Source organism: Myotis daubentonii, chromosome 6 (genome assembly GCF_963259705.1).
Source record: "Myotis daubentonii chromosome 6, mMyoDau2.1, whole genome shotgun sequence".
Lineage (NCBI taxonomy): Eukaryota > Metazoa > Chordata > Mammalia > Chiroptera > Vespertilionidae > Myotis > Myotis daubentonii.
This window is the reverse complement of record NC_081845.1, coordinates 27,154,134-27,167,339: the sequence shown is the minus strand read 5'-3', so window position 1 is coordinate 27,167,339 and position 13,206 is coordinate 27,154,134.

The window sequence follows — 13,206 nt, the reverse complement described above, 5'->3', positions numbered from 1 at the left end:
GTACTTCGATTAAGTGATTACCAACTGTGTGCTTGATTGGTGCAAGAAGAAATGACAAGTCAAAGTGAGAAACAGAATGCACAGCCGCTGTGTTTTTATTAATATCTTGCAGAGGAATATTATGGAGGGCAGTGCTTACGTTTCAGTTCAGTCTGGCTTCGTGACTAACTATGACGAGGCGCTAGCCCCCAGACCCGGGTTGACCCTAGCCAAGGACTTGGAGAATGACACACTAAGGTTAGGTATTAAAGCTCATTAACCGGTCCAAGGCACACAGATTACATATCCTGCAGTTTCAACAACAAAACTTTCTTGCATGACAACCAAATATAAAGGTGATTCTCGTATGAACATGGAAAAGACGCAAATTCGAGAACTCTATTACACAGTGACATTGTTTTCCAGAGGAAGAATGTGGACGAAAAGATGCACGTCTCCACACCCATACATACACAAGCACGCACACGTGCTTGCTCACACACACACACACACACACACACACACACACACAAACACACACATACCCTCTCAAATACTAACTAATCTCTGGAAAATAAAACCAAGATATTTTGACCCTACTTGTCTGAAAATTCACCAGGTCATTATATCACTGTCACACCTTCTTCTCAAAGCAGTGCATTGTCCATAGAGAGGATTTGCATTTACTTCTCCTGATTAACAAAGAAAACTTTGTATAAAAGGGCTACGCACTGAGACGTGCAAATGCGGCCAGCCTGACCCCCTGCAGGAGAAGGCAGACAGGCAGTAGGGAGAAGAGGTAGATGAGGAGGGAGAAAGAATGCTTTGATCCCAGTGCAGCACACACAATGGAACAGGCAGCATCCCCAGCAAGCCCTGACCCTGAGCAGGCTGGAGTTTGGCATGGAGTCACCGCGCCGGGAAGCAATATAATGAGTAGTGTTTCATGAGATGGTGAGCAACACAAGACTGCGAAACCCCTGTTCTTGTTGGGTTTTCTTGTTACCACTGATTGCTGCTGATGTTATTGCTGCTGTTGTGGATGCCGCTTTAGAGTTTGGGAATTTTTAATATTGTTACAACTGCCAGATAGGCCTAGTTATTTTGCAGTGAGTACGTGCTCATAAAATACAGTCTATAAGCAGAAGGAAGCACAAAAAATCACATAGGCCCAGTGAAAAACAGATTTCAGGTGTAAAATCTTTTATGTGCCCAATGGTTTACCCGTGGTTGGCAAACTGCGGCTCTTTGGCCCCTTGAGTGTGGCTCTTCCTAAGCCTTAGGAGTATCCTAATTAAGTTAATAACAATGTACCTACCTACATAGTTTAAGGTAAAAAATTTGGCTCTCAAAAGAAATTTCAATCGTTGTACTGTTAATATTTGGCTCTGTTGACTAATGAGTTTGCCGACCACTGGTTAAGCTGACATGGGGCATTTAGTTCGATGTAAAGCAACCTTTCATTCACCATCCACCACCCTCACCCTGTACCTCCAAAGCTCCTCCCCAGACTTCTTTGTTCTTGTAGAGCCACCATGCTACCTACCAGTCAACCAGACAGAAACACTGGGAGCAGGTATCTTGGTTTTCGTTATTTGACCTTCTTTACCCCCTTTACCAATTCAATTGCACAGTCCAGGAGATCTCTTGCCATCAATTAGTTCCTTCCAAACCCCCTTCTATCACTACCCTCATCACATCTCCTTGCTTTGCCCTCCTTGTCTCCAGTCACACCCTCCTTTCAATCTCTGATAAACATTCCACTGATTCACTTTTCTAAAGCATGGTTCTCATCTGATTCGTCTGGTTGCAAAGAACGCATAGATCACCCAGAACTGTCCTACAGACTCACTGATAAAGTCTCACTTTGCCATTATGGTTGTCTCCATTCTGGCTCTGCTCCCTGTGAAGATTTACCTCTTCGGACTTTCTTACCTATGACCTGTGCTCCCTGTGGAATAAAAGAACTAAATGCCCCAAGTCACACACTCCAGAGACTCCAGACCTTTGCTCATGTCTTTCACCCCAAATCCCTTCCACCTCACATCCTTCAAGAACTCTTACGCATCCTTCAGTTTCATCTTAATGCCTCTACCAGGGAGCCCTTCCTGATTTGCCTAAGCTGCAGGATGCCCTTACCACTCTGATTTCTCAGAGCCTGTTTTTTCATACATACTTTATGACCATTATCATGATCTTCCTCTAATAATCAGATGTTTATCATTTCTTCTGATTTTAAAGTCCCTATAAAAATTCAGAGACCATATCTTACTAACCTCTATAAGAGTTTAGGTATCTACCAGAATTTAATTAAAACTTTATTTTATAAGAATATGGAGTCTTCTCAAAACCAGAGTACATATCCATCTATTTAGAAAAGATTTTGTGCCATTTTATGTTCAGGGAATGAAATAAATGAATGCCGTCAGACACTTCCATCGCCATCATTTTCTAACCTAAAGAAAACGAGTTTCAATATTATAGTTAATTCATGAGAGAAGTGGGATGGGGAAACCAACCCCATAAATTATCCAAAAATTATTTTGACCAGACAAAATATTTTATAATATTGCCTGAAAATTTGTGTTGATAAGTTATATCATTATAAATTTTACCTTGATGCCCAAGCCAATGTACAAGAGCCACCTTGTGACTACAAAAATTTTAATGCTCTCCACTGGCCCTGATCCATGCTTTTTCAACTTTCATGTTGGACTAGATTCACACCTTGAAATTATTTTACTTGATCTTCAGAGACCATGGCAATTGATGATGTTAATTATATGAAAGGCAGAACTGTAGAGAGGAAAGATCAATATATTGGGACTCATGAGATCTGAGTTCCAGTTCTGGTTCTGCCCGCTCACAAGTTGGTTAACAAAAAGTGATCGTAATCACTTAATAACTATAAATCATCCTGAGGTGTCCCCCTCCACACACACACAAAGCTATACTACTGGACTTTCTAAACTTTAAAAAAAGGAAATAGAAGAATAGCCTTGAAATTATTAAAGGGAACAAACTGAAAATAATACATTTATTCACAATTTTAATCTGTATATGTAATTTCATATTATTTTGGAGAAAAATAAAAATGTCTGCCCCTTTGGTATTGTAATGCAACTGTGATTAATTCAAAGAAAAGAGACGATGTAAAATTAGAAATAAGAACTATAATACAAACTTCAATACAAAAGAGCAGTATAAAATGTAATGTACTAAGAACAATAACTAAGTCACCACTTTCACTTGAATGTAACTACAGAAGCACATGGAGTAATAACAAAACAAATAAGAGCTGCCATTCTGGATATATAGTAATGTAAATCCAAGCAATTTTGAACCAATATGGAAAATCATTGGCTTTTCAACATTTTATTGCTTATGGAATATCTTTGGCTTAGTAAGTGAGAGAAGCAATTAGTCGAGTCAAAATGATTTCATTGTTTTAAAAAAAATGACCTCTCTTCCCATTAAATAAATTAGGTGTATACTACTGAAATACAAAAATTTCTGAGTCAAGTCACTTAGAATTCAGACTCTGTCCCAGCCTGGAAGGAGCCCCGGATAGTTCAGGGTTTACTAGCAAAAAGGGGATATAGAGTGTGAGCTGCTGTAAGCCCATCTTCATCCAAATACCAGAAGGGAACAAAAATGAAAAATCATGCTCTGTGTTGAAGGAAGGAAAGAAAAAAAAGAAGGAGGGAGGAAGGGAGGGAGGGAGATGAAAGAAAGGAAGGAGGGAAATAATGTGGGGCAGAGAGAGAGAGATTCAAAAGGGAAGATGAAAGAAGAAAAATAACATATAAAATAAAATTTCTGGATGAAAATTGAGAGATTGACAAGTCTGGAAAACATAAGTGACTCCCCTCAATTTCTCTCAGGGTATTCACAAACTTCCTCACTTTTCTTCCTTCCTGGATTCTTGGCATCTTACTCTAAATACAGTTTCACTAGGAAAATGATAGCATAAGGAGGTAGAATAACCATGAATAAAAATAAATAGCTACCCTAAGCCTAATAATAGTAAAATGTTTTCCTATAAATTGTTCAACAAACAAATGTACCCAGTCTATGCAGGAATACACCAATGATGTTTCAATACACTAAGGCATCACTGTTACTACACATAAATATCTCCTTCCAATGGCTCCCCATTTTCTGCAAAATATATGATTTATAGGCTGCCCCGAAACCAAGTGCAGCGTAACTCTGAAACCTTTTTTATCACACCATCACTCCCATGATATTCTGTGGAAACACCATAGGACTTACAATTTCATGCACGCTCCCCAGAAAACCAAGGAGAGATAGTCATTTCAAGGAAGGGATACAATATTAACTCAGAGGCGTGGGAGAATATGATCTGTCCTCTGTGGAGCCTCCCTTGACCTCCTGGGAGAGGTGAACACTACTTCACTAGAAAACCTCTGGCCTTTGGCTTTTTCCCCTTAAAATGCTCTATTGGGTTTCTCTTCTACACCGTGACTTCTCTACTAAACAGGAAGTACTGAGAGAGCTAGGACATTTAATCATCCATGAAACAGGAAGCCCTCACAATGAGTCTGACACATAGTAATAGCAGTATTGGTTAATACGTGCATTAGGAATTCAGAGGCATTCTGCTATCATGAAACGTGTCCTAAACTATAATAATGTTGTTGTTTTTTACATTTGTAAAACACTTCATTGCTTAAAATGCACTTTGACAAATATTATCATATTTTATCATTAGGTCTGTGAAGACATTGCTATCCTCAATTTCAAGTTGAGAAAAGTGTTAATAAATCACATTAACTAACCAGATGAACTAGATACAGAATTTTAGAAAAGTCACTTAACTCCTCTAGACCTCGGTTTTTCTACTTGTAAAGTAAAAATATTTGATGTGAGTTTCTATAAAGTGCCCTTTACCTCTCTGTGATTACTTGATTTCAAAATGTAAGATTCATAAGCCTAATATGCAAATTGTTCGACTGGGAGTTCGACCGCTCACTATGACATGTGCTGACCACCAGGGGGTGGCGTGGAACATGGTGGGCGTTGGCGACGCAGCGCTGGCAGCTGGCAGCTGGCAGCAGTGGAGGCACTGCTGGCCCCAAAGGGCCCCGATGAGAGCGGTACCGTGGCAGGATGGTGAAGCAGGTCAGCAGGTGGCACCAAAACAAGGTGGGTGCAAACAGAGGCCCAATCACCCCACTGATTGCCCCCCAGACAGCAACTAGTAGTGGCAGCAGGGGGCAGGGCTGAGCCCAGCTCCCAGGCACTGAGGGAGCCAGGCAGGGGGCCTGGCCCCAACTGATCATCCCACAGACAATGACCAGCAGCCGGCAGGCTCTGATCACCAGGCTGGGATAGGGAACTGGGGGTGGGTGGCAGAAACCAACCTCCCACAGCGCCCTGGCCGGGGGCTGCAACCTCTCACCCGCTACCTGGGGGCGGGGGGTGACAGGGATGGAGATGCGGTGAGCATGCTGAGTGTCCGCTCACTCCCACTGCTACCCTTCCCTGGGATGCCAGGAGTCCACCCAGCACCCAGCAGCCTCTTCCAGGTGAGCCAGGCCACAGCCACCAGGACAGCAGGGGCCAGTCAGGCTCCCTGTATGTTTGCACAGAAGCCAGTCTGTGAGGCCAACCAGAAGAGAATGCGCTGCCCACCTGGCTTCCATGTGGTCCCACTGAGCGGCCCCAGCCTGCAGCGTCCGGCCATACTCACCATATCTCTGTGTGGGGACTCAGGTGCTGTGACTCAGGCAGAAGGGGGCGTGTGGGGGCCCGAGAGCCCAGGTGCTGCCTAGGGCCCAGAGGTCAGCTGGGACCTGCCCTTCCATGCCAGACGGTCACTCTTCAATCACTGGCCAGACCTAGGGACCACACCCATGCACGAATTTTGTGCACCAGGCCTCTAGTTTAAGTTATAAAAATACTGGGATGGACACTAAGGTGCTATTATGCATGAAACTGAGGCTGTTTTGAAAACATATCAGAAAAATAAGAACAGACAAAATAAAGAATTAAGACAAAGAACAGAGGCCTCCTGTGTTTGCTAGATGGAAAAATATAAATAGCCCAAATCCCATTGTATTAATAAAATGGAAGCAGGATCAGACAAACTCACAGAATGATAATCACTATTTGCAGAAGTTGCTAGGTCTTTCTATGAATTCTACAGATGCCAGACAAGAAAGGGAGGCTTTTAGATTTTAGGAAGAAAAGAGAAACTATGAAGAAGGACCAATCAGTTATAAAGAATAACCAAGAATAAAAAAAATTTGAGGATGAATAAGCTTGATTTATAGCAATCTGGAAATCATTTCACCCAATAAACAGACAGGACACATTTTCCTTCCAAATATACATGGATTATTAAAAAAAAATCCACCATACAATTAGACCACAAAATAACTTCAATAAATCCCAAAGAATCAATATTATATAGACTTACTGACTTGATCACAATGCAGTGAAGTAAAAAATCAGTAAGTGACAGCTTTCGAATTTCCATGTTACAAGAAACTACAGAACTTTTTACTAAAAAAGTGTTTTGGTTAAACAGAAACACATGAGAAATGCTGTAAAAACACTTATAGTTAAATAACAATGAAAACTTCTAGGTCAAATTCTGAAAACAAAATAATACTGGGAGAAAATTTTTAAATACATTTATCAGAAAACATTTAAATTAATTAACTAAATGATTACTCAAAGCACCAGTAAGAGTGTGGCCGAGGAAACAATAACAAGGAAACAATAAGGAAATAATAAAAGATAACAGCAGGAATTCCAGTTAAAAATGGGGACTAGATATGTGTCTTTTAATCTACCCCCTCCATAAACTATATAAAAACAATGATGAAGGAGTCTTTTGAGGTATAAATCTATAAGAACAGGGGGAACTGAGGATGAAAGAATAGCAACAAAAATTCAGATGCTGAAAAACAGAAGAATGAATATTAGACTTAGCAAACTAAGAAAGAGACCTCCTGAACTGGTAGCAGAGAAACCTCAGAAACTATTTCATTTGTCTCATCAAACCTTTCTAACACTTAAATTTTTTTCAGCATCGTGCATCTCTAAGAGCTGGTAGAAGTAGAAGCAAGCAAAAACAAAGAGGACTGATTAAAACTGTTTATGAAACAGATGTCCAGACACTGTCCTCCACTCAGTGTAAGAATTCCTACTCCACCCGACTGAAGAACTGGAAGCTTATTCTCTAGAGATAATAAAACAAAGCTTCCTTGAAGTTGGAGGGCACCAAATCTAGTGATAAAAAAAAAAAGTGCCATCCTGAAAATAGTGGAAGTAAGGATAAGCTCACATCTGAATCTGAGATCTCCATTTGTCTTCCTCACTCAGTTACCAAGATGCTAATAGCCAGTCTTATGAGGTTGGAATTTAGAAGACTCTTTTCTGGAGAAACTGATGAACCAAAGAGGAGAGGCATTAAGATGCTGGTATATGCAGGTTCCCCAGCAGCCTCGGCAGTTCAGACTACAGTGAAGTCCACAACTGACAAGTGCCAATCACGAGCACACAGCTTCCAATAAAGGGGATGGGAGAGATGAGAAGCAAATTGGAGCAAAAAGAGACTTCTCAAAGAGAAGAAAACTAAACAAATAAAGCATCATTATTTTTGAAAAGATAAAACATTTCATCTTGAATCAAGAATAAGGTGCTGCTGTCAGACTGGTCCATGTATCCATGCCTCTGTTTCTATTTTGTTCATCATTTTATTATGTTCATTAGCTGTCAGTGGGGATGGGGGGACTGAATGAAAGAAGGTGAAGGTATTAGCCAAAGACCATATATGCAAAACTCATGGACACAGACAACAGTGTGGTGATAGCAAGAGGGAAGACAGATGGTGAGGCTGGGTGGAGGGGACAAGGGGGGGAAGATGGGGGCATCTGTAATAGTGCCAACAATAAAAATAAAGAAAAATATATGTAACTAGAAAAAGAAACAGTAAGATGCTACTACAAAGGAACAATCAGAAACATGATAGAAATCTTGGCTATTAAAATTATAACAGTCAATGTAAAAATGCAACAGAAGATCTGAAATATACAGTTGAGAAATTATAAAGAACAGTAGATCAAATAGACTAAGAGATGGACAGAAATTATTTTAAAAATAGGCGTGATTGCTAAACATTATCTAAAATCTATTTTGAAAACCTGTAAAGACCGTAAATATCTAAAACAATACCAGGGGAAGAAGCAAAGTCATTGTATTTCATGATAACTATGCCATGGTGAACACCAGTGGAAGAGAATATAGAAACCAGGTACAATCTCATTTTAATATGGACTTGAAATCTGATATAGGTGGCACCACTAATTTCGTCAGAAAATAGATGCATACATACTAGTATACATAAAACATTGTATATTTTTCAATTATTTATATACTAGAGGCCTGGTGCACAAAAATTTGTGCACTTGGGGGGGTCCCTCAGCTTGGTCTATGCCCTCTTGCAGTCTGGGACACCTTGGAGGATGTCCACCTGCTGGCTTAGGCCCGCTCCCTGGGGAATCGGGCCCAAGCTGGCAGTCAGACATCCCTCTGGCAGCCCGGGCAGCCCTCGGGGAATGTCCACTTGCCAGCGGGGAGCAGGCCTAAGCTACAGTCAGACATCCTTAGTGCTGCTGAGGAGGCGGGAGAGGCTTCCACCACCACCACTGTACTGGCAGCAGTCAGCCTGGCTTGTAGCTGAGCAGAGCTCCCCCTGTGGGAGCGCACTGACCACCAGGGGGCAGCTCCTGCATTGAGCGTCTGCCCCCTGGTGGTCAGTGTGTGTCATAGTGACCAGTCATTCCCAGTCGTTCTGCTGTTAGGGTCAGTTTGCACATTACCCTTTTATTATATAGTATAGAGGCCTGGTGCATGGGTGGGGGCCAGCTGGTTTGCCCTGAAGGGTGTCCCAGATCAGGGTGGGGGCCCCGCTGAGGTGCCTGGCCAGCCTGGGTGAGTGGCTGATGGCTGTTTACAGCTTGCCACACCCCCTTCAGGGTGGGGGTCCCCACTGGGATGCCTGGCCAGCCTGGGTGAGGGGCTGATGGCTGTTTTCAGGCTGGCCAAGCCCCCCCTGGCGACAGAAGCTCCCAGCCTCTCCTTTTTTTCTTTTTTTTTATTCTGGGATTTATTTACCTTCTATAATTGAAATTTGTAGCTTTGAGAGGAGCTCAGAGCTGGCCAGGACAGATGGGAGAGAAGCCTCCTGCTCACTCCAGCTCCATGGCCACAGCCGGCTGAAAGAAGGTATCTGTGGTTATTTTACCTTCTATAATTGAAACTTTGTTGCTTTGAGTAGAGCTCAGAGCCGGGAAGCTTGGCTTCCTCCATCATTGGGGCAACCAAGCCTCCTGCACACTCCAGCTCTGTGGCTGCCAGCCACCATCTTGGTTGGGATAAATTGCATACAGTCGCTCTGACTGGCTGGTGGGCGTGGCTTAAGGCATAGCTGAGGTATGGTCAATTTGCATGTTTGTCTTTTATTAGTGTAGATATAAAAGGTTAATATGCTAAGTGTCCCTCTTACTATCCGACTGGTTGCTCTGATGCACACTGACACCAGGGGGCAGACGCTCAACAAGGAGCTGCCGAGCTGCAGCAACTTGGCAGCGGCAGTTCTCGGTGATGCACCCCGAAACCAGAGAGGAGGGGGTCGCACAATTCCACCTTTGGCCGTGGGTTATGTTGTTGCTGGGGCACTGCTGGTCCCAAATCTGGTTTAATGCACACTTGCATTTGCGTTCCACACCCTGTACAACAGCAACTTTGCAGAGTGCCCTCTCACACTCTAGGACCCTTTGGGGAATGTTGGATTGGGTTTCAGCCCAATCCCTGCAGGTCAAGCTAAGGGACCCCACCTGCCAGAGGGACCCCGCTCACGCCACAGATGCCAGGAGGGACCGTGGGAGGTTAGCTCCAGGGCATGTCTGGCCTGTCCCACCCAGTCCCACCCCGCCAGCCACCTTCTAATTAATTTCCTTTCAATGTGCACGAATCCATGCAACAGGTCACTAGTATACATATCTACAATAATAAAAGTATAATATGCTAATTAGTCTGGACGACCTTCCAGATGAAACCAGGATTGTGAGGAAAGTCCAGGTCCCAGGTTCCTGCCAGCGGCCTGAGGGAAGCTCGGGTCCTGGGTACCATAGGGAAATGGTGTCGCCAGTCAGGGGAAGGAAGGCCTACTCTTTTTTTCCCTCTCTGTTTGTTTATTTATTTATTTATTTGCTTTTTTTTCTTTCTTTCTTTATTGATTAAGTTATTACATATGTGTCCTTATCCCCCAATTGAATGAATTGCCCCCCACCACACGCCCGCTCATGCCCTCATCCCCCTGGTGTCTGTCTTCACTGGTTAGGCTTATATGCATGCATACAAGTCCTTTGGTTGATCTCTTCCCCTTACCCCCACCCTCCCCACCTTCCCTCTGAGGTTTGATGATCTAATCGATGCTTCTCTGTCTCTGGATCTGTTTTTGTCCATCTGTTTATGTTCATTATATTCCACAAATGAGTGAGATCATGTGATATTTATCTCTCTCTGACTGGCATATTTCGCTTGACATAATGCTCTCCAGGTCCATCCATGTTGTTGCAAATGGTAGGAGTTCCTTCCTTTTTACAGCAGCATGGTATTCCATTGTGTAGATGTACCACTGTTTTTTAATCCACTCATCTGCTGATGGGCACTTAGGCTGTTTCCAAATCTTAGCTATTGTAAATTGTGCTGCTATGAACATAGGGGTGCATATATCCTTTTTGATTGGTGTTTCTAGTTTCTTGGGATATATTCCTAGAAGTGGGATCACTGGGTCAAATGGGAGTTCCATTTTTAGTTTTTTGAGGAAACTCCATACTGTTCTCCATAGTGGCTGCACCAGTCTGCATTCCCATCAGCAGTGCAGGAGGGTTCCTTTTTCTCCTCATCCTAGGAAGGCCTACTCTTGCGTGAATTTCATGCATCAGGCCTCTAGTAATTAATAATAAGTGAATTGTCAAAACACATTTGTTTGAATCATGTGAAATTCTTGATATTCAATGTTTTTTTTTACTTATATAAATGTTAGTTTCATAAAGTTCAACCTAATATACTAGACAATTAATGGTTACTTATAAAAGGAGAATAGATGTAAATGAATGGATTAAAGAATATAACACAACAAAAGAGAGTATTTTCTGGATGTGTGAGAAGCTATGAATTGGAAAGAAGAATTACTCAGTTCTATGCACCAAGAGGTAATGATGGTGGAAGGTTTCTAGACTGTTTCTACACAATAACAGCAGACAGAAAAACAAGATGGAGCCCAAGGTTGTTAGGTAAAGAAAACCAGCAAAAATGAAAGAAAAAAAAAAGACAGATGAGATAAGAAATGATAAAGCTGTCTTGGAGAGAAAGAAACACTTAAAAGATGAATAGTCATAAGTATGAGAAAGGGGGACATTAGCTAAATATGGTTTTAGAGAACAATAAAAACAATCAAAGCATAGGACTTTGAGGACAAAATTAAAGACAAATAAAAGAATTTTTAATAACACTTCAGGGTATTTCCTTACCAGCAGAAAGAGAAAGAGACTGCTACACTTTCCTCAATGAGCTAGTGGGAACAGTGAAAGCAAGGCTGATGTCCAACACTTTTTTCCAACTCCTACTACTACCACCATCATACTCAGCATTTTGTCCATCATATACTAAGTTCACAAAATGTGTTTAATGAAACTTGTAGGAGGAGGCGATCATAAATGACTTCATCTTTCCCCTTGAGAGGTGTATCCTTTTGGATTACACAACTTCTTAAAGTCTAGATTTACAAAAAGACACAGACTTCACATATTTTTCTGGAGAAGGGTGATTATTCTTGTCCTCTTCAACAGACACTATGACAGTGAGAATTGAGCCTATAAATTATATATATTTGACTTGACCATGACATGATACATCTTCTACTTATAATTTAGGGGATCTTATATAATGTGCTAGACAGTAATGTTATCATTATTTATAGAACCTTGAATGCAGCAGTAATCATCAATCTAAATGTCCGTGCATTATTTTAACTGAGAAGCATGGTAATCTACTTCAGGTTAATGCACATTTGAGTACCATGGAGGGATTAAACTGGGAGATAAAAAGAGATATTTCTCTGTAGCTACAATAATGATATGCCCACCAAACCCTGGACCACTCTTTCCCTCTTTGGTGATCCATTAAGCCAACTTCCTCAAATACCCTTTTACAGTTAATCCTTTACAATTTTCATGAATGAAACGAAAAAGATGAGGTAAATTATTAAGAACATTAATTATGAAAGCAACATAAAGTGTTTGCTCATCATATTCAATAATCTCTCAAATAAAGATTAACTTATTATGCTTATACTCACCCATATTGAAACTCAAGTCCTTTTATAGTTTTAGCAGGCTTTGACACTTAATTTGCTTAAATTATTACTTTGTTGATATAAATAAGATGTTTATTTACCCTAGCCTAGCAGTATCTGAAAGAGGAAGCCTCTAAAGACAAAATACTCAATTACATTTTACACCAGGAATCTATGAATCATAACATAATAACTGAGACAAGTGTCTTCCAGCAATCTCAGACTTGTTGGCCATTGGCAGCACCAGACCAAAGTGAAAAATCTAGGTAGCTCTCCAGCTCCTCTTGCGTCATTTCAGTGTACAAACTGGGTTATCTGGATTGAACTCCCAGAGTATCTGACCTTCCCCCAATAATTGTAATGTGTTCAAAACCACACTCCAGCCATGACAGCAAATTATCTATGGACTGAGTCAAATGAGTCTAACAATGTAAATTATTTACACCATCTATGCTCTCCTTAACCACAAACCCTTACTTACCTTCCCTTGTCTTTAAGATGAATAATAATACCCCAAAATATTGTGACTTTTCTGGATATCTGTTATACAGATATTAACTAAGATGCAAATAAAATTTTGTTTTCTTATTACTTGGGAACTTCCCTGTGCCCTGTTTCCTCCCATATGCACAAATAAACTTTTCTATGTACAAATAAAATAATTATGTTCTAGAGCCACATCTTCACAAATTACAAAAGGTATTCTAATTACAGAACCAGAAGGAAAACATGAGGAACAGGAATGCAAAACCTAGGAAGAAATTAAAGATTTTCTTAAATTAAGCTGTCATTAAACAATAAAATTTAAGACAGGATTTATGGAATTTGTT